Source organism: Dermochelys coriacea, chromosome 1 (assembly GCF_009764565.3).
Source record: "Dermochelys coriacea isolate rDerCor1 chromosome 1, rDerCor1.pri.v4, whole genome shotgun sequence".
NCBI classification, from domain to species: domain Eukaryota; kingdom Metazoa; phylum Chordata; order Testudines; family Dermochelyidae; genus Dermochelys; species Dermochelys coriacea.
In genome coordinates, this window is record NC_050068.2 from 134,059,334 (window position 1) to 134,084,973 (window position 25,640).

The 25,640-nt window shown below is 37.9% G+C and overlaps 1 protein-coding gene across 5 annotated transcripts in view; it reads left to right on the forward strand.

Moving 5' to 3' along the window:
• The window catches only part of FRMPD4 (FERM and PDZ domain containing 4), a 435,982-nt gene that overhangs the window by 154,945 nt on the left and 255,397 nt on the right, over nt 1-25,640 (forward strand). The window contains exon 1 of one of the 5 annotated variants that reach the window (XM_038382464.2): nt 853-1,570. The exons of the other annotated variants lie outside the window; for them this stretch is intronic. The gene's annotated coding sequence lies outside the window, so the exon portion shown is untranslated. Of the gene's footprint in view, nt 1-852; nt 1,571-25,640 lie in introns of those variants that run through there. 5 annotated transcript variants of the gene reach the window in all.

Here is a 25,640-nt window from a genome sequence, read left to right on the forward strand (position 1 = left end):
TAAGCTCTCTGGGCAGAGACTGTGATTTCCTAAATGTGTGGAACTGCTACTTAATATAAATAATAATTAAATGGTTGAGAACTGTAGTATTATATATGTGGAAGGCAAAAAAACCTCTGTGTTTGCCAAGCCTGTTAGTTATTTTTTGATGGCTGGTTTAAATCTAGTTATCCCAACCCAAGACGGATGACCTAATATGAAAACCAGTATAGAAGGAATAATTTGCAAAATCATCTTGCAGTGACCAAACGTTTAACATTACAATATAATTTTCTTTAAAGGACAGAATCTGGGTAGTTCAGTATATTTAGTTTCTACAGGTTTTTATGCAAATTACTATCAGGGAGCTTTAGAAATTAATGTGTGTGTCACATGGATTACTAATAAAGGGGACAAAGCACAATTATTTTTAGACTAGTATTGACAATAGCATCTTGTATTTCTAAGGGTCTTAATGTCCAGTAAGTTAGCTGTGAAAAATGCAAATAGAACATACAATAATGCACATGTTCAAGTCACAGTAAATAAATTAGATTGTTGTTCAAAAATCTAACCTAAGTGGGTTATCATACAGATATAATAGAATTTATCCCCTTTATTAGAAATCCATGGGGGCCACACATTATAATTTCTATTTCTATTTTTACACAGACTGTATATCTAATATATGTGTATATACGGAATATATATACTTATAATGAATAATTGTAAAAAGTGGAATAATTGCAGGCATGATAATACATGCCAGTGAAATGTAAGAGAGCCTTGTAATAAAACCTCATTGAGCATGCAGAGAGTATGTTTCAACATTAGACATTCTCCTCATGTTTCACATAAATGCATCCTGCTCTCATGAGAGGCTGAGCAGTGCATTTGCACTGGCTCATTCAAACTGAATGTTGGTAAAAGAAGAATCTTGAGCAAACAGAGAACAGCCTGACATTTTTTTAAAGACAGGAGAAAGGTTAAGCTGTCTGCTGCTCATGCTGCTGTTTATTGGATATTTTACCTGCTGGCCTCCATGTATACTGAATGTGTACTTCAAAAAATCATTGCCAAGATTTTGCATTGTTGCACAGCACTGGGCTGGATGAAATTAAACCAAGACTGTTTTACAATAAAGTTAGATCTTCATAATTTTTTTCATTTGTTGTTACATCCCTGAGATTGGATAGATAGCATTTTTCTGGGAGAGAAAAAAAAAAGGATAAGATATGCCTTTCCAGATTTTTGCGTTCTTCTTTTTGTTTTGTTTACTAAATTGTGACAGCTCTGCAGCTGGAGCTGAAAAAAAAAAAGATAATTCCATGCATTTGGCATTTCCTAGACCAAGCAATTTTTTTAAAAAAATAACGGCTCTGCAGCTGACATGATTGTTTCTATCACTTGGTATTTACAACAGTCTAAAAACCAATGTACAGAGCAATGAGCCTGAACTTGAACATTTTCTCCATACTGCATTGAGTGATTACATGGAGTCAGATACCCCTTTTGGGTGAGGTACAGGCATCATCTTGCATCTTTGTGGGATATTTTAAGAAGAACACTAACTGATCACAGTAAGAAAAAGGTAAGACTGCAGATGCATACAAGCTTATTTCTATTTTGTCCAATATTTTTCTATAGTTTTTCCAAAGAGAAGAGTTAGAGTGCTAAGACATATATATATTCTTGTAAACTACTGCTCTTTTTTTCAAGTTGAAGGAAAGAAATTTCTTCTCCTTTGAAAGTGCCTCTACCTCTGTATCTAGCTATCAGTTACGCATTGCTACCCAATAAAAAGTTTTCTTAATATAAGAAGGTACATAACACATATGTTGTAAGGACTATTAAAGACTGAGAATTGAAGGCTTCTTTTACAGGACTGAATTGCTGAAAATCTTTTTTTTTTCTTGATGCAGAGGTGAGGGCATGGACATAGTTTGGGGGGCAGGGGAGGCGTTGCCCTCTCATATGGCAAGCCTCGGGCAGGCAAGGAATTTGCCCCCAAACACATGGCTCTATTTGTCTGACTGGAGCTCTCCCCTCCCACCCCGCCCCCCAAACTACACCAATGGGTGGGTGTGAAAGGTTTTGCAGGGATAGAAATCCAAAGAAACTTTGGATGTGGCTCTGTTTGATGCAAGTGGTGTTCACATACTAGGTGAATTTAATCTGCAATACTTTCTGTGGGGGGAAAATGTCATTTTATAAAAAGTTCTTGAGTTAAAGAAGCCTGACTTACTTCACAAATGCTAATTCTGTTTTGTAGCTGGCACGTCAAACACTAGCTTTGGTTAATATTTATGGGAAAAAAACTGTATAGCAGTTGTGTAACCTTAGCATCTCATGGCTGCTTTGGCATATCTCTTTACATACTCTTTGGATCCGAGTTCTGCATGTAAGCTGAGCTCACGTGCATAATAAATTTCTTTCTCGATTGGTTGGACTCATTTAAAAGCTTTACAACCACAGCATTGTAGGTAAAAACATGTTCCATGCATGCTGCCTCGGGGAATTGGAATGCAATAATATTGTCAGATGAACAATATAAATCAACTGGTCCTAATACCATTTTTATCACTTGTAAACTGCACACTAATGAATGTTCACAACAATTTGACATTTCTATATAGAGTGGTAATTTTGTGCTTATAATTATGGATATGTGTCGGGGGTTGGAGGATTGTTTGCACAGTGTTGGAACTACAGCAATGGCACTGGACACTAGAATGACATGAATCACAAGATCTAGCATAATAAAGCATGCTGTGCAAATAAAAAATAAATGCTCTCTCAGTGTGCCCTGCATGTCTGTCTAATGGATTTTCAGAATGGATGATTTTCCAAGCTGTATTTTTACACCAGAGTCTTATGTGCACATCATTGTTATTCAGTCCTATGTGGAATTGTTAGTGTAGTCTACTGTTTCTTGCGCTGTAGGTTATTGTGAAGGAGCTGGATGCCCTTTCTGATTCCGGTAAATGCCCCGTGTAAGAGAAGGGAACAAATAGTCTGGCAATATAATCACAGTCCAAGGTATTTTCCTAGTGCCTTCATCACATGTTCAGGACTCTGGGGTGAAATTTTTTTTTCTTGGTGATGGAGACTGGCAGACAACTCTTTGTTGTGCCTGTGGTAATACAAGAAAAATGCACGGACAACCATTTCAAATCTGATGGATAATTCAAATAGATTTTGATGTTATCAAATAATATTATTTTCACCAATTTGTCTGTTTTTAATTGGTTTTTCAGAGACACCTATCATCTCAGTTTTCTCTTGGGATTATCTGAAAAGTCAGGGTAAAATCAAAACATCGTTAGTGAACATTTAACAAGTATATGTGACAAAAGTTAGTTTCTGGCTTTTCTGAAATCTCAAGACTTATGTTTTATGCACTTTAGAGCTGCATATTGTTCATCATGACAGGAGGGTGCTTGAAGGAGTCTTCTTGCTTACTTTGCTAAAATGGGGATCAACCCACTTAGCTGAATACCGCCCACTATCAGAATGAAGCTAGCCATAGTGCTCTTATGCACCGAAGCCTCTGATTCAGTAACAAACCAATAATAACCAAAAAATACATTTACATATTTATTTGACCTTCTTTCCTTTGTGTGGATTTACTAAAGAACAGTTCTTAGCCAGTTCTCAATTTGGAATCAATATTATATGTTAGGTTTTAATTTTCTTGGTCAGCCTCTACAGTCTCTCCCGGTACATTTTAATGTTTGTACTACAGAGTGACAAACTGATGGCCCCTTTGGGCATCTTCTCTCCTATCAAGTGAGAGCACAGTGGAAATCATGTCCGTAGTTTTCAAAACTGGGGAAGCAGATTGTTAGCTAATGTGGTCCTAGTTTCTGTAGCAGATGCAGAAAGCCGGGAAGGTGTCTGATATACTAGTGTTGGAGGTTTTGGAAATGGAGATACCTGTTAAACCCTGCCTATTGACCCCTGCTAGAGAGGAATTAAATTGATTCCTCAAGACAAGTAAAAATCAGAGCTCAGATTTGGGGGGGGGGGGGGGGGGGAAACTCATCCCTGTCCTTGAAGACGGAAAAAACAAACAAACAAACAAACAAAACCTTTGCCACTGCTGCCCATGAAGTTCTTCTTCTGTGGAAATACTTAGTCTTTCTTAGCCTTAACTCAGGGGTTCCGAATCTTGGTTTGTGCCTTGTTCAGGTAAGCCCCTTCCGAGCTGTGAGACACTTTGTTTACCTGAGCGTCCTCGGGTACAGCCGCTTGCAGCTCCCAGTGACCATGGTTTGCCGTTCCCAGCCTGTGGGAGCTGTGGGAAGTGGCACAGGTCGGGCCACCACTTCCTGCAGCTGTCATTGGCCGGGAACAGCGAACCGCAGCCACTGGGAGCTGCGAGCGGCTGTACTGTGGATGCTCAGGTATGCAAAGCATCTCACGGCCCGGCAGGGGCTTACCCTGAACAAGCCACGAACCAAGATTCGGAACCCCTGTTCTGATGGTTAATTACTCTCACTGTTAGACTCGAAACCATGAGAAAATGTTTAAGGGCATGTGAATAGTGTGAGAAGGAGTGCTGTGATGGTCCACAGGGAGGCAGATGATTAGAACACCTAATTTATGATAAAATGAAAATCCTCTTTGTTTGTTGCAGACATCTTTGTGTATAAAAAACATAGGATGATAACTTCATAGCCACAGAGGGCAGTTAGGTCTTCAGCTCCCACTGACTTTCAAAGGGAGTTGGTTGTCTCATTGCTATTTGTCTTTGAAAATCTTCCTCATATCTTACTGAAATAATTTTTTTCAGTTTTCAAGACTTTCTTCTCCTCTATGTTTAAGATTACAGAGAATGTAAATGTCAAAGTTCTATAATTAGTTTTTATCTTTGGGCTTGGAGAAGAAAATCACATTATTAGTTTGAGTAGCAGCCATGTTAGTCTGTATTCGCAAAAAGAAAAGGAGTACTTGTAGCACCTTAGAGACTAACATTTATTTCAACTAACATTATTAGTTGAAAGGCTATAAACAAAACTAGAGAGAGAGAGAGAGAGAGTGTGTGTGTGTGTGTGTGTGTGTGTGTGTGTGTGTGTGTGTGTGTGTGTGTGTGTGTGTAAAGGAAGGAGTTGTCAGTTTGTAAAGAGGGGCTGGATGAATTCACTACATGTGTTGACAAACCTGCACCAATATTTAGTAATTGCTCATGTGATTACACTGTACAGGATTCTGAAGTTCTCTATTATGTGGCAGATATGTGAGGAATGAGTTCTAGAGACAATCTCTGGAACTGACTATATTATATTATACTTAATAAAGAGAGAAAAAGATTGTTAGAGATACAATATCCAATGCCAACTAAAAATAAACTTCTAGCAGATTGTTACCACCTGATGTAAGATTTTAGTAGGGAGATAGAAAATAGAATAAATTACAACAAGACTTGTATGGCTCTTGTTTCTTCAAAGAGGAAGCAAGGCCTACTGCAGACGAAGTATTGCTTACATGAAATATTTTGCATGCCTATATATCTTTGAGCATTCTTCATTTTTGTAAATATTAGTGCTGTTATAATTCATAGAATGAATGCAGTATTGTCAAGCCCCAAAACATCATGATATTGCCTTAAAAATCATGAACTTTTAAAAACGAGTACAATTTGTGTATGTTATTTATTATTCTTTAGGATTCATGTTTTCAAGCTTTTTCCCCCTGCAATAACAAGGGATTACTTACTTACTTTTTTTAGATGCAAGATAAGAGGCTCACATAGTCCCATGATTCCAGGATCTGGGACTTTAAGAAAAACCCTAAATATCATGAGATTGGTGATAATATTGTGAGAGTTGGCCACTCCTGCACATGATTTCAGAAAATGAGCATGAAAAGGTTGCAAGCATACTTGAAACACATTTCCATGTACACATTTCCTCTGTATAAACTAGAATAAAACCTTATACAAGAAAAAGAAACATTTTCCCATGGGACAAATTAGGTTGAAAAAGGTGTGGTGGTTTGAAAAAACTGCACAAATAGCAGGTTTCCCATATCTAAATCTGCAGAAAAGGAGTTCTAAACAAGCTGAACTACCTTGATCTCAGAAGGTACATTTTAAAACATTTTACTGCTAACAAAGGTCTGTAGGGACAGCATTCTTTTGAAAAGTTATTACTAGGAGCATTAAGGCTCAAGGTTTTATATCAGCGGCCTACAGAATACTAACGAATCTAATGCAAAGGATCTTCATAAGCACCTTCACCCTTGGGAATAAAGATTAAAACATACAATTTAGCCAAACGTAGTGATCTAAAGCTATACAAATTATACACTGTTTTTTCCAGAAATAACATGCTTATACAAAGCCAGATCTTTATTGTCTTTTGGAGCTTTATTTCTCCAGGATTTTATGACAGAATATAAAAAAGAGAGGGAAGCATTTGTAATAAATGTGAATTACAAGACGCTCCCTATTTTCACATAATATGGTCATGTAAAGTAATACAACCTTTTCAGCATGACATGATGCAACACAAAAAAGGACATGTTGGAAATTGTTGTTTTTGTAATATCCCAATGGCATTAATGATGTTAAGACATAATGAAATAGTTATTAGAGCTCCTTTGGTCTTAATGCTGTCTAAAAAAGCCATGTTGGCTTGGGTTATTGCAGTAGGACCACAATGGAGTATGAGATTTCACCTGATCAGAGTCCCCATCACAATGGAGCAAGACTCAGCAGGAAGAGAGCTCAGACCAGTGGGCAAGGAAATGGGAAATAACCACCATTTTTTTCAAAATAAATAACACTTATCTCCACTATATGGCTTTGTATCTGTTTGATATAATTCTATATACGTATATTTAGGCATGTTATTGAATGAAAACAAATTTGAATGAATATTAGCCAGAAACGATAATCACACGCTGCTGTACCTATGTTGATGACTAAACCATAATTGATCAAGTCTGACTTGAAATCCCAGGTTCAGTTTGCAGACCTGGCATTTAGGTGTCTGTGTTGGGGGACATTGAAATTAAACTAAGGCTCCAATCTTGAAAACTGATCCCGATGATCCTTGTTGAGCCCCATTGATATCACAGTTGAGCATTTTAACTTTTTTTTTAACATGGTTATCTTTGGAGAATCATAGAATCATAGAATCATAGAATATCAGGGTTGGAAGGGACCCCAGAAGGTCATCTAGTCCAACCCCCTGCTCAAAGCAGGACCAAGTCCCAGTTAAATCATCCTAGCCAGGGCTTTGTCAAGCCTGACCTTAAAAACCTCTAAGGAAGGAGATTCTACCACCTCCCTAGGTAACGCATTCCAGTGTTTCACCACCCTCTTAGTGAAAAAGTTTTTCCTAATATCCAATCTAAACCTCCCCCATTGCAACTTGAGACCATTACTCCTCGTTCTGTCATCTGCTACCATTGAGAACAGTCTAGAGCCATCCTCTTTGAAACCCCCTTTCAGGTAGTTGAAAGCAGCTATCAAATCCCCCCTCATTCTTCTCTTCTGCAGACTAAACAATCCCAGCTCCCTCAGCCTCTCCTCATAAGTCATGTGCTCTAGACCCCTAATCATTTTTGTTGCCCTTCGCTGTACTCTTTCCAATTTATCCACATCCTTCTTGTAGTGTGGGGCCCAAAACTGGACACAGTACTCCAGATGAGGCCTCACCAGTGTCGAATAGAGGGGAACGATCACGTCCCTCGATCTGCTCGCTATGCCCCTACTTATACATCCCAAAATGCCATTGGCCTTCTTGGCAACAAGGGCACACTGCTGACTCATATCCAGCTTCTCGTCCACTGTCACCCCTAGGTCCTTTTCCGCAGAACTGCTGCCGAGCCATTCGGTCCCTAGTCTGTAGCGGTGCATTGGATTCTTCCATCCTAAGTGCAGGACCCTGCACTTATCCTTATTGAACCTCATTAGATTTCTTTTGGCCCAATCTTCCAATTTGTCTAGGTCCTTCTGTATCCTATCCCTCCCCTCCAGCGTATCTACCACTCCTCCCAGTTTAGTATCATCCGCAAATTTGCTGAGAGTGCAATCCACACCATCAAGAGAGATCATAAGCCATTCTTGGCCATATGCATAGAGGGGTACAAAAGCTTGGCCATTATGCGTAGGGGTCCAGCTAGCAATTTGTCTGGTGTGAACCAGTGAATTAATCTTACACAACATATCTCAAAGCCCTTGGCCTAGCTAGGAGGTGTGGTCAAAGCTGTTGCACTCTGGCTATCTCTGGGCACTGGAATATCTTATTGAGGGTGTGTGAACTTCACGCAGTTTAGAGCAGACTTGGAACTGCTTTAAAATGCACAAGGATTGAAGGAATGTTGAGGAAGTGGTGAAGTAACATTTACCGATTCCCTCTTAGATCCTGTACTAAATATACCTTTGTTATATGTTATAGGATAGGGTATCTTTGTTGATTTTTGCTAGCTGCTTCCGTATGTGGAATGTTTTGGATTAGACATGTTTATAGAGTTGACATGAGATTATGAGAAATAAAATGGCATCCCCAAGAATGTCTTCACACTTTGCCTCCAGATATCATTTTCCAAAGATGGAGATTCCACACTTTTTGTGGCTGTTGGAGGTTTTTTCCCAAAAGAAACTTCAGTTCATTGCTATAGAAAGCAGTGCAATCCATTAATTGTTATAGAAAAATTAATAAACACTCACCCTAAGCAGAGACAAAGGAATAAACAAACAGATGCAAGATGAAAGAGAGATGAAAGGTATCTTGTAGGCTGTGGAGCCAGTAATGAGCTAGCTATGTGTTTAAATAAATGTTGAGCACAACTTAGATTGAAAACACATTTTTTGTTTGGTGTGTGGTTGTTGGTTATTTATTATTAAAATGACATTGTATTGGCACTGTAAAGGACACAAATATAAGTAGTTCATGCCCCAGTGAGTTTACAGTCTAATGTATTCATCATACTGTTTTCTAGCAGCTTAATCTGAGGGAATAGTGAAATGGTTGTTTTTTCATGATTAGTATAATCATTTTTTGGATTAAAATAAGGATTACTGGATATACCAGTGATATTGTCCTGCTTTGGATAGTTTATAAAATCTCTTTATTTTTTATAAAGAAATTAGTTAGAGTAGTTGTTTGTGTATGAAAATGGTGCCATCAATAGTTCAGACAAAGTCTAGGATATCCAGCTGTTTTCAGAATTGCATTTGGATCTCTTAACTTTAACCCAGACAGCCACCAAGGTTGGGCAAGGCCTTGTCTTAATTTCTCAACCAAAGGTTGGAATGAGGCTGAGATGATAGTATTGCTATAAAAACAACTGTTAATCCGTGTGTTCTGCACTCCCAAGAACTCCGTGACAGATTAAATTGCAGATGATAATAATAATGGATCTCTGTAAAAGGAGTGGGGGACTTCTCGACATGCTAGAGCTGAGAGATGACAAAGAGGATGAATATAAAACAAGGAAACAAGGCAATGAATCGAAAAGAAAGTTCCTTTCCAGAGACTGATAGGTTTGCTAGTGGAAGCCCTTATGACTCTTTCAGCTATAATCTATATATTGCATGCATTTAGTTTGTCTGTTGGCATGTTCACATTGCAAAAGATTTTGGGTTTCTTCTGTTTATAAATTATACATTTACAAATGATGATTCTAGCAAACTAAGACTTAGACAAACTAAACTTCTTTAAAAAGGTGTTAATTATTGGACATGATCTTTCTGACGCAATGAATGGAATCTAGTTTTGGCTTTTCTGATGTCTGAATAGTTAAATTGTGAACAAAACTCTTGTGTGGAGCGAAGTTATTTGTTATATTGATTAGGTATAACTCACAACCACCTAGCAGAGCAGTTGTTGTTTACATCTCAGTGCTCGTATTTCATTCCTGTTCTGAGCTAAAGTGCTGAACCATGACAAATCTACAATGCAGAATGTTTCTTTATAAAGATTGAGCACAGTGATTTTGCAAACTGGAATAGAGTTTATTTAACAAAGTGCTGGGAAAAACATCAAGTTCACCAGCCAAGCCCCCATCCCACTACAGGGTGTTATTTCCAGGGCTAGACAAAGCTTGATTTCAGTTTGCCACTTCAGAAGCTTGAAATGTACTGCATATTAGAGTTGGGCATTGGGCATTGACATACTAACCTGAACAAGCATCTGTTGTCACAGGTGTGGGGCAATGACCAGCAACAATTGGAGTTCTCCATATGCAAATGTGATGCATAAAGTAGAGGTTTTCAAAGCTGTAGTGACAAACATCTAGTCAGGATAATTAGACACTGGAGGTTTCATTGGGAAGAAATGGGAATGCACCAATAGGGTATAGTTACAATATGCAATTTTTGAAGCATTTACAATATGTGGGATTGAAACTGAGATCTGAAATTGGTGTCTAATTGGAGTCTTATCATTACTTGCTGCTGAGAAAGAGAATTTAATAGGGGAATTGCTGAAGGATGAGGTAGGGTGGATTTCCACTAGTAGTAGCTCAAACTGCCATGGATATTGTAAGGCATCTATTTGCCAGCTACTATTCATTAAGCAAATTTAAGTGGTATTTTGAAACATTAGCAGTAGTTCAGTTATTGTTGTAGAGGAGAAATTTTTTTTTCTGTGTTCTGATAAATCAGAAGAAATAGCTTCTAGAGAGAGAAAACAAATCAGATGTTTTGAGAGGAAGGATCTGTTTTCAATTCAAGAAAAAGAAGATTGTAAAGTGAAATATGAAGAAGAGGGTTCCACCACTGTCCCATATTGTAACCAGTTTTTATACCTCTCTTTCAATATGTAAAAACTACTACGGATTTTTTTGGTCCATTCTTTTAAATTTCTCTTTAGATGTTAATAAATAAATGTTAATTCTGATTGGTACTTAGTTTGGTTTGGTTTTACATGTTCATTACATAACAGCACAGCAATTGCAACCACTTATGTTTTCAGGGAATAAAGAAGAATTGTTTGAGAAGATATGGGAGACAGCGTTTTTTAAGATACAACATACAGTATGTTATTTATGGTATAAAATCATACCTTTAGATCACAGGATATTAGCCTTTGCATAACATTTGCTTGAAAGCTGAGGCAAACATTGTCAAGCCCAAAGCTAAGCTCCTAAACCTGTGATTAGTCTCCCAAATAAAAATAGCCTGATTATCATAGATGCTGAGCCACCACAGAGGTGATTGAAAATAGTTAATACCCCTGAATATTGGGCTGCTTTTATTTAAGAACCTAAATATAGGTTTAGGCACCCAGGTTTGAAAAGTTTGGCCATAATTTTTATGTAGACAAATGCTTCTAGGTAGCTCCTTACTGGATGCAAGTCATGGGACATTAGGCACAAAATAGGAGATGTCCCTTGAAGTATGCGATGGATGGTCACCATGATCCAGAGCAGAGATATTTAGCATAACTATGATTCCTCTTCAGCATTTTATTTCTTTTGGCGCCTCAGTAGGTTTTGGGAGCTGGTAAAACTGGTATGAACAACCAATATTTTAAAACTTCCTCTTCCTAAGTGCTGCTATAATAAGCATAGGTTTCACCAATCTCTGTGTTAACTGTATATTTTTCTTTTTATAAACTCTTTCCAGAGGAGCAGTAATCTATCAAGGGCTAGTTCACATTGTTTGTTTCTGGTTTTAGGTAGTGGATATTTAAATGTGTGTACGGGGAAAAGGAAAAAACTGGGAAAGAAAGAAATGGGACTAAACCAGGCAATTCTGAAGTTCTGAAAAATGTGTGTAAAACAGTTTTAAAGCTGCTTCTAGATCATTCTAACTTGTGTGACCTGGTTGCCATTGGTCTTTCTAACCTTGTTTTAAAGATTTTGTATTTTTACAAGAATTCACTTTTTAAAACCATGTCTCCCTAAGAATACAGGATATGTTAGGCACAAACAGCTTTCTTTAATATAATCTATTTTATGGCATCTTGTTCTTCCTTTTTCAACAAACAAGTACCACATCAATTACAAGGAAAATTCTATTGTCCATTCGTATTTTAATTTTGTGCATCAGAAATTATCCTGAACCAATATTCAGGATGTGAACACCTTGAATTTTGGGGAAATTTGGATCTTGAACCAAACTTTCCAGCTCAGAACAATTTCTACTTTACATTCTCTAGATGTTATGTGAGGATGTGTATGCACTTGTAAAACAGGGCTGTATGTAGTTCAGTGGACACAAGCTGAGTGACGTTTTTCGTTATTTTACATATCTGACAAGGATAGCTGCTTTTCCTTCATGTAGAGTCATGAAGCTTGTTTTGTGTGTGTGTAAGCAGTAAAGTAGTAAATATGTGCAGATGGGAAGCACAGAATGTAGAGAAGTAACTGATGCTATGCTTCTGAAAAATGCTTCCTGATCAAACCATGGGATGCAGCAGAAGAGTTCAGGTTGTTAGGATTCCAGAGATACCATAAAAGCAACATAATGACATCCCAGGCTAAAGCAGAGATAGTATTAAGTATTTCCAGATTTTGAAAGCTTTGCTAAAAAGGTACTAGGAATAAGAATCTGGAAATGTTTTTCAATGTAGAGCATTTTTCTGTCGATCAGCCAAAGAAAGTTTTACCAGAATACTTAGGACACTCTGTGAAGCAGGTTAAGATTCACCTTACACCTTAACACATCTATTCTGGACAGTATGGGTTAATATTATTGCCTAGTGTCTTAAATTCTTTTATACTACTTAAGGAACATTATCGACTTACAATCCGGTCTATTTTTAAAAACTAATTAAAATAACATGATGTCCTACACCTGACTTTGCATCCTGGTGCTGATTTTTGTTGTTTTTAAAGTGACTTTTTATTTTCACTCTCTCCTCTTGCTTTGCTCATGTAGAAGGAGGAACTGATTTACTGTACAGAGTAGGGAGGAAATAGTATTGCTCTCTGTATACGAAGTGCTATCAAATGCACAGAGTAAACAAATGATATACTGAATTATTTTCTCTAATTTTTTTTGCTTACAGTAATCTTAGCAATTACTAATAGGGAACAATAATAGGTAAATTATTTGTGGACAGAGTGCAATTTTTATTTTTTTAAGTTGGCCATTTTCCTTTAAATTGCAGATGTTCTCTACAAAGTGACTGTTTTAAATATGCCATATTTTTACTTAATAGGTCTGGTCCCTGCCTGCCGCAGACTCATGTCATATCCAATCTGTCTGCTCCCTCTGCATCCAGAGTTGATCAGCAGACATTGGTAACAAAATGTAAACTTTTTCTCCTATTACTATTGTAAATTAACTCAGTTAAGAGTGAGCTGAATTCTACTCTTCCTTACACATCATCTACAGAATATACTTCATGGAATGTTTTAGTATATTTACCAGCTACACCTTTATTAAGGTCCTTTTTCTTGTACCTTAGCAAAGCCACTGTTGGGACTAAAAGAAAAGGAGTACTTGTGGCATCTTAGAGACTAACAAATTTAGGTGCCACAAGTACTCCTTTTCTTTTTGCAAATACAGACTAACACGGCTGCTACTCTGAAAACTGTTGGGACTGGAATTACACTAGAGTTACTGACAGTGTAACCTGGACTGCAGAACTTTGTGTGTGTGTGTGTGGCCGGGGGGCTCATAGAGATGCATGAAAATACAAGATTTTGGTTTGATTCTGAGCTCTCAGTTGAGATTTGAGGGCTGGCAGTGAGGGAAAAAAACCTCTTTATTTCTAATTTAGCACATTTGATCTGGAAATAATTGAGAGACAGCAAGAAATATGGCACCCACAATCACATTTTGCAGTTTCAGGATGGAACTGAACTTTAAAGTTTATCATTTAAAAGACTCCAGAAGCTGCCTGCTTTTCTGATATTTTTTTAAACCAATTACTTTTGGAATGTCATGGGACAAAATATCATTTTGTTTTCCTTTATTTTAAAATGTTTTTGTGAAAAATATAAGAAAAATATAAAATGTCATTATGGTTGTGGCACTTGCTAAAAGATTATTTTAAGTTTTGAAAGTCTGTTTACTATATGTATATTTCTTGATTGCAATTAATTTCTCATTTTTAGTTTTATAATCTTTATTCATGTATTTGAAATAAAATATTAACATAACTGATTTCTGAAGCCTATAAACTCTGTGAAAACAGATGGACCAGTTCTGTGAAACTGAGCTGGAAAACAGAAGGTAAGAGCCTCAGCTGTATCATAGGTTAGAAGTTAAAAAGGCCTAAGGTATACTAGATAGATGGAATTAGCCTCTCATGTCATGGAATGAATTTAGAAGCTGTTGGAAATGGTTTATAAACATTGATGTCCTAATTCTCAGAAGTACTGAGCACCCAGAAATCCCACTGATAGGAGCTGCAGGTGCCTCACGTCTCTGAAAATCTGGTCATGCAGATGTCCTGCAATTTAAGTAGCTGTAATTTGGAAAAAAAAAAAAACCCTGTCATGTGCAGTGTTGGGTTTTTGTTGTTGTTCTGTTCATGCTGCTTTATCATGTATTTTTAAAAAAATTGCTGGAGGACCTCTTGGTGGAGAGTAAATGTGACCATTTGGCATCTCTGTCTCTCTCTCTCTCACGCACTGCCCTCCCATATCCAGAGTAGAGCTCCAAGACTACTGTAGTCCAAGACTACAGTATGTGGTCAGGAAGGAGTATCTCTTCCTATAAAATAGCATGTTAAACATTTATTCAGCTAGGAACCAAAACACAAACTTTTATCTAATTTCTTGGAGCTTGGAATGATGTGAGATCAGAATCAGGCCCTTAAGGAGAGCACCTTAATCTCTAGTTTATGATTGAGTACAGTCAGAATATTTTTTAACTAACCTTAAGGACCACTGATGTCAAGGAGAGTTGTGTGTGCAGATTGGGGTTAGCAGAAGGTCCTAAAATTTAATGTAATAGGTGAATTGCTGTGGTCTGCACTTGTAAAGTTCCTGATATCAGAAGCTTCTAAAGTAAAGTTATAGGACACTAAAGAAATGTTTGGTAAGGGAAAATATCCACAAAAACTACTATTCTTTCTTGATATATACTTGGAAAAATATGACCTGGGATACTTCTTAGCTGCTTTAAACACTGGTTTTCATAGAGAAATAATAAAGCTGGTATTTATTTGTGTCAGGCAGGCAGTAGCCAATGCACCTCTCTTGGTACAGTATTTAATAGAAGCCATGTATTTATATAAAGTATGTACTTTTGTGTACTAAATTAAAACTAGTTTGGAATTCACTAGGAAAATATTTGCTGGGTTTGTCTGCCATAGATTCTGAATCTTAGAGAAATGTAATTGTTACGCTCAGTCATATCTAAGCAGAAATGGGAAAAATAAAGAGCATGCTTTTATTGCAGGGGGTACCTGGTTTTGCAATTACTGAGTATTTTTCCATGTGTACCGCAGCTTCTAGATGTTGAACTCCTCTGCCATAGATGCCAAATAAAAGTTTGCTGCTCAGGAAGAATCCTTCTTTCAAGTCACAAATCCCATTCCCCTCCAATCCTTCTGATTTGCCATTTTACTTTCCCCCAATTTCAGTCCTATCATGGTTTTAGAGGTTGCTGTCTGGAGACTCAATAATTATTTACATCAGCTTTTGAATGGTAAGAAAGCATTACTGTCAATATCTTGTGGGTTAAAAATGGTGTCATAACTGAAATAAGAGAGGAAAAAGACAAGATGGTAATCAGAATTATGTATCAGGTCTGTAATATATTGTCCACCATTAGAAAGGTGACAAGTCCAGGTTTCTACTAGTACTGTTCAACGTACTCATTTCTAGCCTTGACAGGTCCTAAAATACTAGACCGTATAATTGATATTAGAATCATAGAATATCAAGGTTGGAAGGGACCTCAGGAGGTCATCTAGTCCAACCCCCTGCTCAAAGTAGGACCAATCCCCAACTAAATCATCCCAGCCAGGGCTTTGTCAAGCCTGACCTTAAAAACTTCTAAGGAAGGAGATTACACCACCTCCCTAGGTAACGCATTCCAGTGTTACACCACCCTCCTAGAGAAGAAGTTTTTCCTACTATCCAAATTAAATCTCCCCCACTGCAACTTGAGACCATTACTCCTCATTCTGTCATCTGCTACCACTGAGAACAGTCTAGATCCATCCTCTTTGGAACCCCCTTTCAGGTAGTTGAAAGCAGCTATCAAATCCCCCCTCGTTCGTCTCTTCCGCAAACTAAACAATCCCAGTTCCCTCAACCTCTCCTCATAAGTCATGTGTTCCAGTCCCCTAATCATTTTTTTGCCCTCTGCTGAACGTTTTCCAATTTTTCCACATCCTTCTTGTAGTGTGGGGCCTGCACAGTACTCTAGATGAGGCCTCACCAATGTCGAATAGAGGGGAACGATCACGTCCCTCAATCTGCTGGCAATGCCCCTACTTATACAGCCCAAAATGCCATTGGCCTTCTTGGCAACAAGGGCACACTGTTGACTCATATCCAGCTTCTCATCCACTGTAACCCCTAGGTCCTTTTCTGCAGAACTGCTGCCTAGCCATTCAGTTCGTAGTCTGTAGTGGTGCATGGGATTCTTCCGTCCTAAGTGCAGGACTCTGCACTTGTCCTTGTTGAACCTCATCAGATTACTTTCGGCCCAATCCTCTAATTTGTCTAGGTCCCTCTGTATCCTATCCCTACCCTCCAGTGTATCTATCTCTCCTTCCAGTTTAGTGTCATCTACAAACTTGCTGAGGGTGCAATCCACACCATCCTCCAGATCATTAATGAAGATATTGAACAAAACCAGCTCAAGGACCAACCCTTGGGGCACTCCACTTGATACCGGCTGCCAACTAGACATGGAGCCATTGATCACTATCCGTTGAGCCCGACAATCTAGCCAGCTTTCTATCCACCTTATAAGCCATTCGTCCAGCCCATACTTCTTTAACTTACTGGCAAGAATACTGTGGGAGACCGTGTCAAAAGCTTTGCTAAAGTCAAGGAACAACATGTCCACTGCTTTCCCCTCATCCACAGAGCCAGTTAGCTCATCATAGAAGGCAATTAGATTAGTCAGGCATGACTTGCCCTTGGTGAATCCATACTGACTGGTCCTGATCACTTTCTTCTCCTCTAAGTGCTTCAGAATTGATTCCTTGAGGACCTGCTCCATGATTTTTCCAGGGACTGAGGTGAGGCTGACTGGTCTGTAGTTCCCAGGATCCTCCTCCTTCCCTTTTTTAAAGATGGGCACTACATTAGCCTTTTTCCAGTCTTCTGGGACCTCCCCCGCTTGCCATGAGTTTTCAAAGATAATGGTCAATGGGTCTGCAATCACATCTGCCAACTCCTTTAGCACTCTCGGATGCAGTGCATCCAGCCCCATGGACTTGTGCTCATCCAGCTTTTCTAAATAGTCCTGAACCACTTCTTTCTTCACAGAGGGCTGGTCACCTTCTCCCCATGCTGAGCTGACCTTGTTTGTGAAGACAGAGGCAAAAAAAGCATTGAGTACATTAGCTTTTTCCACATCCTCTGTCACTAGGTTGCCTCCCTCATTCAGTAAGCGGCCCACGCTTTCCTTGACTTTCTTCTTGTTGCTAACGTACCTGAAGGAACCCTTCTTGTTACTCTTAACATCTCTTGCTAGCTGCAACTCCAGGTGTGATTTGGCCTTCCTGATTTCACTCCTATTCACTTCACTATTAGTCCTATGGTTTAGAGTTTCAGGTTAGATCTTCTAGTCTGACCTCCTGTATATCTGGCACTGGTCCATGTCTTACTATAGCAAGCCCCAGACCTTTGCCCAGTGTAACTTGCAACCCCTTTGTACTGAAATAAAATAAAGTAAAAAGGAGGGTATGTTAATATAGTCGAAGATGAGCAATAATCTACATGCGCTCTGATTTTCTTTGAGTTAGGGATGGAGTCTGCTCCTAATTTGCTTGTAGCAAATTTGAAAAAGTATATGGCCTGATTTTAATCTGTGTTTTAATTAACAGAGCCTGGAAACAAAATGAGGACACACCTAGTATTCAGACAGGCAATGGTATCAAGAGGAAGTTGAGTTCTTAATAAACATGTTTGATTTGTCTTCTCATGTTGAAAGAGTCCATCCATGAAATGAAAATTGCATTTAGCAGAATCAACCAGGATCATAGTGTTTAGAGGAGGTGGAGGAGGATATTTAAAATAAAGAATACCACTAATAACTTTAGAATTGAATATTCAAAATAGTGAGTTTGGATTTAAGGCATTCAATTACAAAATGCTCATAAAACAAACAAATATTTCAAGAATAGATTAGTGAGACAATTTTCAAAAGAGCTTATTCTGCATCTAGTCTGTTTTGGGTGTTTTGATTTATAGATTGTTCTATTGCTTTTGGCAGGTGGACATTGAATTATGAAAAAGATGCTTCTTATTCTGGGCTCCTTGTTGGTTTTCCCTTGTAAGACAGGCCTTAAATAGGCTCAGCTTTTCACTTGCCTCCTCTCATGGGTGTAATCTATGCTGGAAAGTTCTTCATTGACCATACCTGATCACAATTAGACACACATTTTAAAAAACCCTGTAAAACAACAAATACATCCGTTACAATAAAGACTGGACCGGTTGGCCAGCATCTGCCACATTCACAATTTCTGTTTCATGCCATACCTGTAAAAAAGCATTCCCAGCAGCAAATTGTCCCCTACACCATGATAGGGCATTGGTTCAGCGCCAAGGGAAGTATGATACTTTGTGAATCATCAGTACCATTTCATCAACAGCTAGTTGCTATATAGAGGTCTTGCAACCAAGGCTAACTAGCTAGCCTATCAGATCTTATGGAATCACAACATGTAGTGACAGGTTTCAGAGTAGCAGCCATGTTAGTCTGTATTCGCAAAAAGAAAAGGAGTACTTGTGGCACCTTAGAGACTAACAAATTTATTTGTAGTGGTATACCAACTGGTTGGACAGAAAGCAGCTGTTGTGCTGTCTTTCCTAGAAAGCTTGTTTAAATGTTGTTTCAGTAATCAGCTGGCAGGGTGCTCGACACTCTCTTGTGGAAATACGTGTCCTCTCTTCAAAAGAGCCCCAGTGATGGATCCCATTGTGATAGGCATTTTATAAATACCGAACGAACAGGTGTCCCTGCCCCAAAGACCTTTTGGTCTTGCTCTTCAGGTAGCCTTAGGAATGGTGTATGAATTTAGGGTTGCTCCCAAATCTGTTTTCTGTCAGTCAATGCAATTGCTGCTGTTGTAGTATTGCCAATTCTTTTTGTGGCTTCTCAGTTTAAATTATAGATTTATCAGTGATTTTTGTAGCATATCTTGATGGCCCACATTAAGTTGTTTAATTCTTATCCCAACCCAGTTATTAAAGTACTTGAGATTGTGAATCATACTACTCTGTAGGGAGAATTAAAGGCATCTTTTGTACTTGATTCTTGGCTTGCTTCCTGAAAAAGGAACTAGACGTATCTTTTGTTACTATATAATTGAAAGTTACAAAAATGCCATCTAGGAGTTAGGTGGAAGCATGGATAAAACATTGGCATTACATCTAAGAGTCTGGATCTTTCAAATCCATCCTGAACTCCTGAAGGAAAGTTTTTGGAATATTATTTCTTGTCTTACAAAAAGCCGCTGCATAGAATTTTGGCACAGATTGCTGCTGTAAGTGGCAGGAACTAATCTAATTAGGTTTAGAGAAGAATTCTTCTAGGTAGGTTTTCATTGCTTCCTTAAGACTATAAAGAGGAAAACAAGTAGCACTCCAATACTCAATATATTGCTGGGGAAGATTAAAAGAAACTAATGGTTTGCTTTTTATTACCGTTTGAAACAGAGTTTTGCAATTTTTGAGGGTTTATGGTATGTGTCCAGCAATGAGATCTGTTCTTTACAAGGGACAAATTTTGCCCCGAATAGTTTTCAGAGAAGGCATTTGACATTGTTTGAAACAATGTATTTCTGTATCTCTACAGTTGGGGCTGTCAGCCTTTTCAAAACATCAGCCATACTAGTTTAAAAAAAAATCTGGTTTAGAGGGGAAGTGAAGGCAGCTATAAAAATAATAAAATAAAATAAAATAACAATTTAAAGAATATAACAAATGGAAGAAAGGTGAAGTAATTAATATAAATTAGAAGCCAGGAATTAACATGACACACATGATGTGGATTAAAAGCTGGCTAACTGATAGGTCTCAAAATGTAATAGTACACGGAGAATCATCACTGAAAGAGTGTTTCAATGGGGTCTTGCAGTTCTTGACCCTGCTCTACTTGACATTTTTATTAATGATCAGGAAGAAAATGTAATATAATCACTGAGACAGTTTGCAGATGATGCCAAAATTGAGGAAATGGTAAATAATGAAGAGGATAGGTCACTGATACAGAATAATGTGGAAGCAAACTATGTGTTTTAATATGGCTAAATGTATGCATCTAGGAACAAAGACAGTAGGCCATATTTACATGATGGGAGGCTCTATCCTGGGAAGCAATGACTCTGGAAAAGATTTGGGGGTCATGGTTTATCCATACTGTGTATGATGTATCCATACCGTGTGCATACTGTGTCCAGTTTTGGTGTCCACAATTCAAGAAAGATGTTGATAAATTGAAGAAGGTTCAGTGAGGAGCCACAAGAATGATTAAAGGATTAGAAAACATGCCTTCTGGTGATAGACGCAAGTAGCTCAGTCTATTTAGCTTGATTACAGTCTCCAAGTACCTACATGGGAATAAATACTTAATAATGGGCTCTTCAATCTAGCAGAGAAAGGTATAAACCATCCAATGGCTGGAAGTTGAAGCTAGACAAATTCAGACTGTAAATAAGGCATACATTTTTAAGGAATGTGAGGAATATTAATCATTTGAACAATTAAGCAAGGGTTATGATGGATTCTCCATCACTGGCAATTTTTAAATGAAGATTGGATGTTTTTCTAAAAGATATGCTCTCGGAATTACTTAGGGCCTGTGTTATAGAGGTCAGATTAGATGGTCAGGAGTTCAGACTAGATGACCATAATGGTTCCTTCTCGCCTTGAAATCTATGCGTGTATTTTAGTGTACTTGAATAATACATGCAAATGTATTGCACTTTTTATACTAGCTATAAGTGTATTACATAATTGTAATACTCCCACACTTTAACATAATACAATAAATACATCTTAAACAGAATAGAAAAAACAAGGTTACCAGAGTCTTCACTACCACAGCTTAGTCTCCAGTACAACCTTCATTGAAAGACTCCTCAGCAGCCTCCATCACAACCGTCCTCACATAATTTAATTTATAAATTAAACCTCCTCATTTATAATTTAAAAAAATACGCAAGGGCAATTTTAATAATGTACTGGGTATCTGTCTCTAGGGATTCAACATGTCTTTAGCAGTAGCAAGCCTTCTGCCGTTTTTAGTCTGTGTTTGATACTTAAATCCCAGCAGCTATGGAAAGGGCCATTTGTAATAATTTTGGCTTTAAGCAAAAACTCATGATATATCCTATTTTTATGCTTACTTCAGCCGAGTTAATAATTGCTGCAATGGGGGAGCTTGTTTTTTAATTTGACAAATGTTAAGGGTTTTTCTCTGTGCTGTACTAAATAAATAAGGCAGAAGAGCTTATGTATATACTATGGCTATTCAAAGGGCAGCTCCTTGATGTGATGTTCTCCCATCTTCTGGGTGGTGATGGGAAACGCCATCCATTTGGGAACAATAAATTGAAATTAGAGATGCTTTCTTTCAGTTATTCATGCTCTGCACATAGAGAACAGGAGGCAAAAGCAAACTCTTGTTGTTAATCACCTTAAATTAGATTTTAGACAGAGCATGATTGGGGCCACATCAGGAAGTCTAAAAGTAGAGGGATCTAGAGTCTCTCTCCTGGGAGCAGCAGCAAATTGAGGGATATAAGAAGAAGAATTTAGGATTTCTACAAGGAGACTTAGAAGTCTCCTGTCTCTGAATGGTCTTGTTTGACTGAGGGTGTGGAAGGGTAAGCAGCAGTGGAGTTGGTAATCTCCGGATACAAGATGGAGCAGAAAGCTGAAATAGAAAATATATATAAAACAGCAGCTACTGAAGTTAAGTATTTCTAGATTGTCAGTCCCCTCTCTTATCTCATTCTCCATACTTTCTGTTTCAAAAGTAGCTAAAGAGGATCTTAAACAGCTCTAAAAGAGTTAAACATTTTAAAATTAATAGGTCTAGGTAACTTACACTCATGCGTTTTAAGAGTTTGTCTAAGGAGCTCTTGGAACTGTCAATATTGCTTTTAATAATTTTTTTTGAGAAATGTGAAAATTTCAAAGGCTTGGAAGAAAGCCAGCATTGTGCCAATATTTACAAAAGATAAATGGGATGACCTGGGTAATTGCAGGCTGGTTATCCTGACATTGATTTCCATATTTTCCATTCCATTATTTTTCAATCAATAAAAATTGTAGTTCAATAATGTAATTCATGCCAATCAGTCTGGTTTCATGGAAAAAGGTCCTGACAAACAAACTCAGACTATTCTTTGACAAAACCAAAGGCTGCTTGATAAATATGTTGATATAATAAACTTACCTTTTTTGACTTACAACCACACAATGTTCTAATGGAATCTTAGGTGGTTTCATCACCATTGTATGATGTATATTATACCAACCAACTTTATCTTTGTTCCACCACAGACTTCTTGTGTGACCTTGTGCAAGTCTTAGTCTTAGGGATAATATTACTTTCCTACATCATGGTGGTATTTCGAGGCTAAATACATTAAAGGATTGAGACACTCTGATATGATGATGATGTACCTATGATGTACCTAGATGTATTCCAAATACAGAACAAAATTATTTATTGAACATGTCTGCCTTTACTGCAGCCTTACTGACAATTTCATCACCTCCCCTTAGTAACGGATCCAATGTTAGCATTCTTTTTTTGTTCCTTGATGTATTGGAAAAATGCCTCCATTTTGCTTTTAACCTGTTTGGCCATAGGTATCTCCTGAATACTTTTTAGAGCTATTCTCAACAATGTTTGTTGCCTTTCTAGTCAATTGATATGCACCTTGCATCCATAAAGAAAATGTTTCCCTGGTTTTTCAGAATGGCTAAGAAACAGGCCTTGAATTTTCAGGACAAAGAGTGACTGAGGTTGAACCATTTCAGACTTGGCTGGTGACATGCCAGTGTGGATGGAGCTGCCTGCATAAATGTTTAAAATAGTCCTCTGACCAGTAGAGGGTGTCAGGAGTGGAACTACCAGCCCTGCTACACAGTTACCTAGCTGATGAGCATCCAACAGTTTGCTGATGAGCATCCAACAGTCTGACTTCCCTCCCAAATGTTATTCCCTCTGTCTATACACTTATCCCAGCCTCCACTAATATCTGTCCTGCTCATAAATCTCAGGTGGTTTGTGGGCTTAAGATGTGATTGGGGAAGGGGCCTTTTTGAGGTGAGGTTAACATACAGGCCATGACTTAGAGGGGTGCATTTCTGAAAAGGGAGGAAACTACAGAGAGCGTAGAAAAAGAATGGCAGTGGCATGCGTGTGTGCTCTCTCGCGCGCTCTCACTCTCTCTCACACACACACACACACACACACACACACACACACACACACACACACACACTTTGAATCATTTCTGCTTCTTCTGTATAAAACTAACCAATTCAAACATAAGTCAATGCAAGTCTCTTTGGGTGACAAAGCCTTAGAAAGAAAGCTAAGACAGTTTGCTTCAGAAGCTGGTGAGCAGCACAATATCTGATTGCTGATGCAAATTAAAAGTATTGCAGTGTGGATGTGATATTGGCGAACCTATGATGGAGAAAAAGATAACACTGAAATAACAACATTACCGTGAAGTTCTTGGAGGCAGAGGAAAATTTAAAATCTTCATGAAGTGGTATAATTGGACATTTCCCCAGGGTATCAGAACACTTTTGGTTGCAGGGAACCATTTTGTCCATCCATCTAGGTAGTGTTTGTAGCCTGTCATGTTTCTTCTTTTTAAATGGCCGTCTACTAGAGCTAGTTAATGTTTTCTGGATTTTGAGTTTCTGATGGGAGCAATCAATTTTGCAGTCTGATTTATTATATAAGAGAGTATAGATAACTATTATGTAAACCAGGTTATTTGGTGGTGTTTTGTGAGTATTTAAACTTGATCATTATATCACAAAATAGTCCAACAAGCTAATTAAAATATGTATCTGGACAGGCAGCCTACACACCATATTATAATGACACTTTAATTAGAATGAAGGGTGACAGCCTGCAAAGATGGATCCTTAAGATTCCTACTTGCGTTAGAACAATACTACTTCATATCTATATAGAATAGTATTTCCATTAAGTATCCAATGTGCTTTTGCAAACACATCAGTCTTGTGACAGGAAGATAGGTTTCTTATTAAATCTTTTTTGCAGCCTGGTAAACTGAGGAACAAAAAGTTAAGTCACTCACCCATGTTCATGCAGTGCGTCAGTGGTATGGGGTGGGAATAGAGCCCAGGACTCCTGTCTTCCATTCAAGAGCCATTAGATCAGGAAATCTTCACAGTGAGAGAAAGCTTTCACAGAGGATGTTATTCATTCTTCATCACAACTCTGTTCCATCTTTTACTCTTACCTCCAAACTTCATAGGAATTGTATCCAAAGTCTGTAATTTTAGGTTTATATCTCATTTGAATAGAGAACAATAGAGGCCATTGTTAGAGCCTTGGTATTTTAAAAAATGGTGACTTCTGATACCATCTGCAGGCAAGACTTTCATTTTAGTAAAACAAACAAAAATCCTGTGCTTTAAGTTGCAAGACTTTCATACATCTTTCAAAGAAGGGACAACTGTACCAAATTCAAAGAAAAAATTATAATGAGAATGGAATAGTTTTCTTTGCAGAAATCAGTGCTTTTTAAAAATAGAAATAGTCTGACATTGTTTAAGATAGCTCTTGGCGAATTCACTGCAGTAAATATCCCATTACAAGATAGCCATTATTTTGGCTAGTCAGCTTATTTTCCTGTCATAAAAATCATGCCAATAATTCCTATTGACTGATGTGACCTCTGCTGAAAAGAGTTGATCCTTCGGTGGTAGTTCCTGACAGACAGCTTAGTCACATGCTCTTTTTATTCATTTATTTATTGCTACTGCAATTGTCTCTGCACACCAGGTGACTGAAGTTATCTGCATGGTTTGTCATTTATTTCTTGTATACATTCATTAAAACAAAAAACGAATAAAATTTTATCATAATAAACTTGCAGATCAACTTGCTCTCCAGCTTTCTACAACTTGCAATTTACCTATTTTGTATCATTTCTGTTTTTGTAAATGGAAAATCTCTCTTCCTAATATTTAGATCACAAACAATTGCTTCCTTGACTTTCCTCAGTCTTCCCTTCCACTCTCTCCTGCCATACTATCTTCACCAGATCCTTTTAGTTCATCCTCTGCTGTGTCTGAGCCAGCAAAGTTGTGCTTCCTGGTTTTTGGTAGCCACATCATGGATTTTGATTTCCATCCTAATGCTTTCATTTTCAAATCTGCTGTCTCTTTATCACTAGGCTGCTGCACCATTCAGCGTTATGGGGCACACCATTATTCTATACAGTTGGTATTTCAATCTCGGGAGCATCCACTTGTTATATGCAACAAGTGAGATGTTGTTCCACACTCTTCCAGTGCTGTACTGTGTCTCATGGTCAAGCTCATGGTCTTCTGTA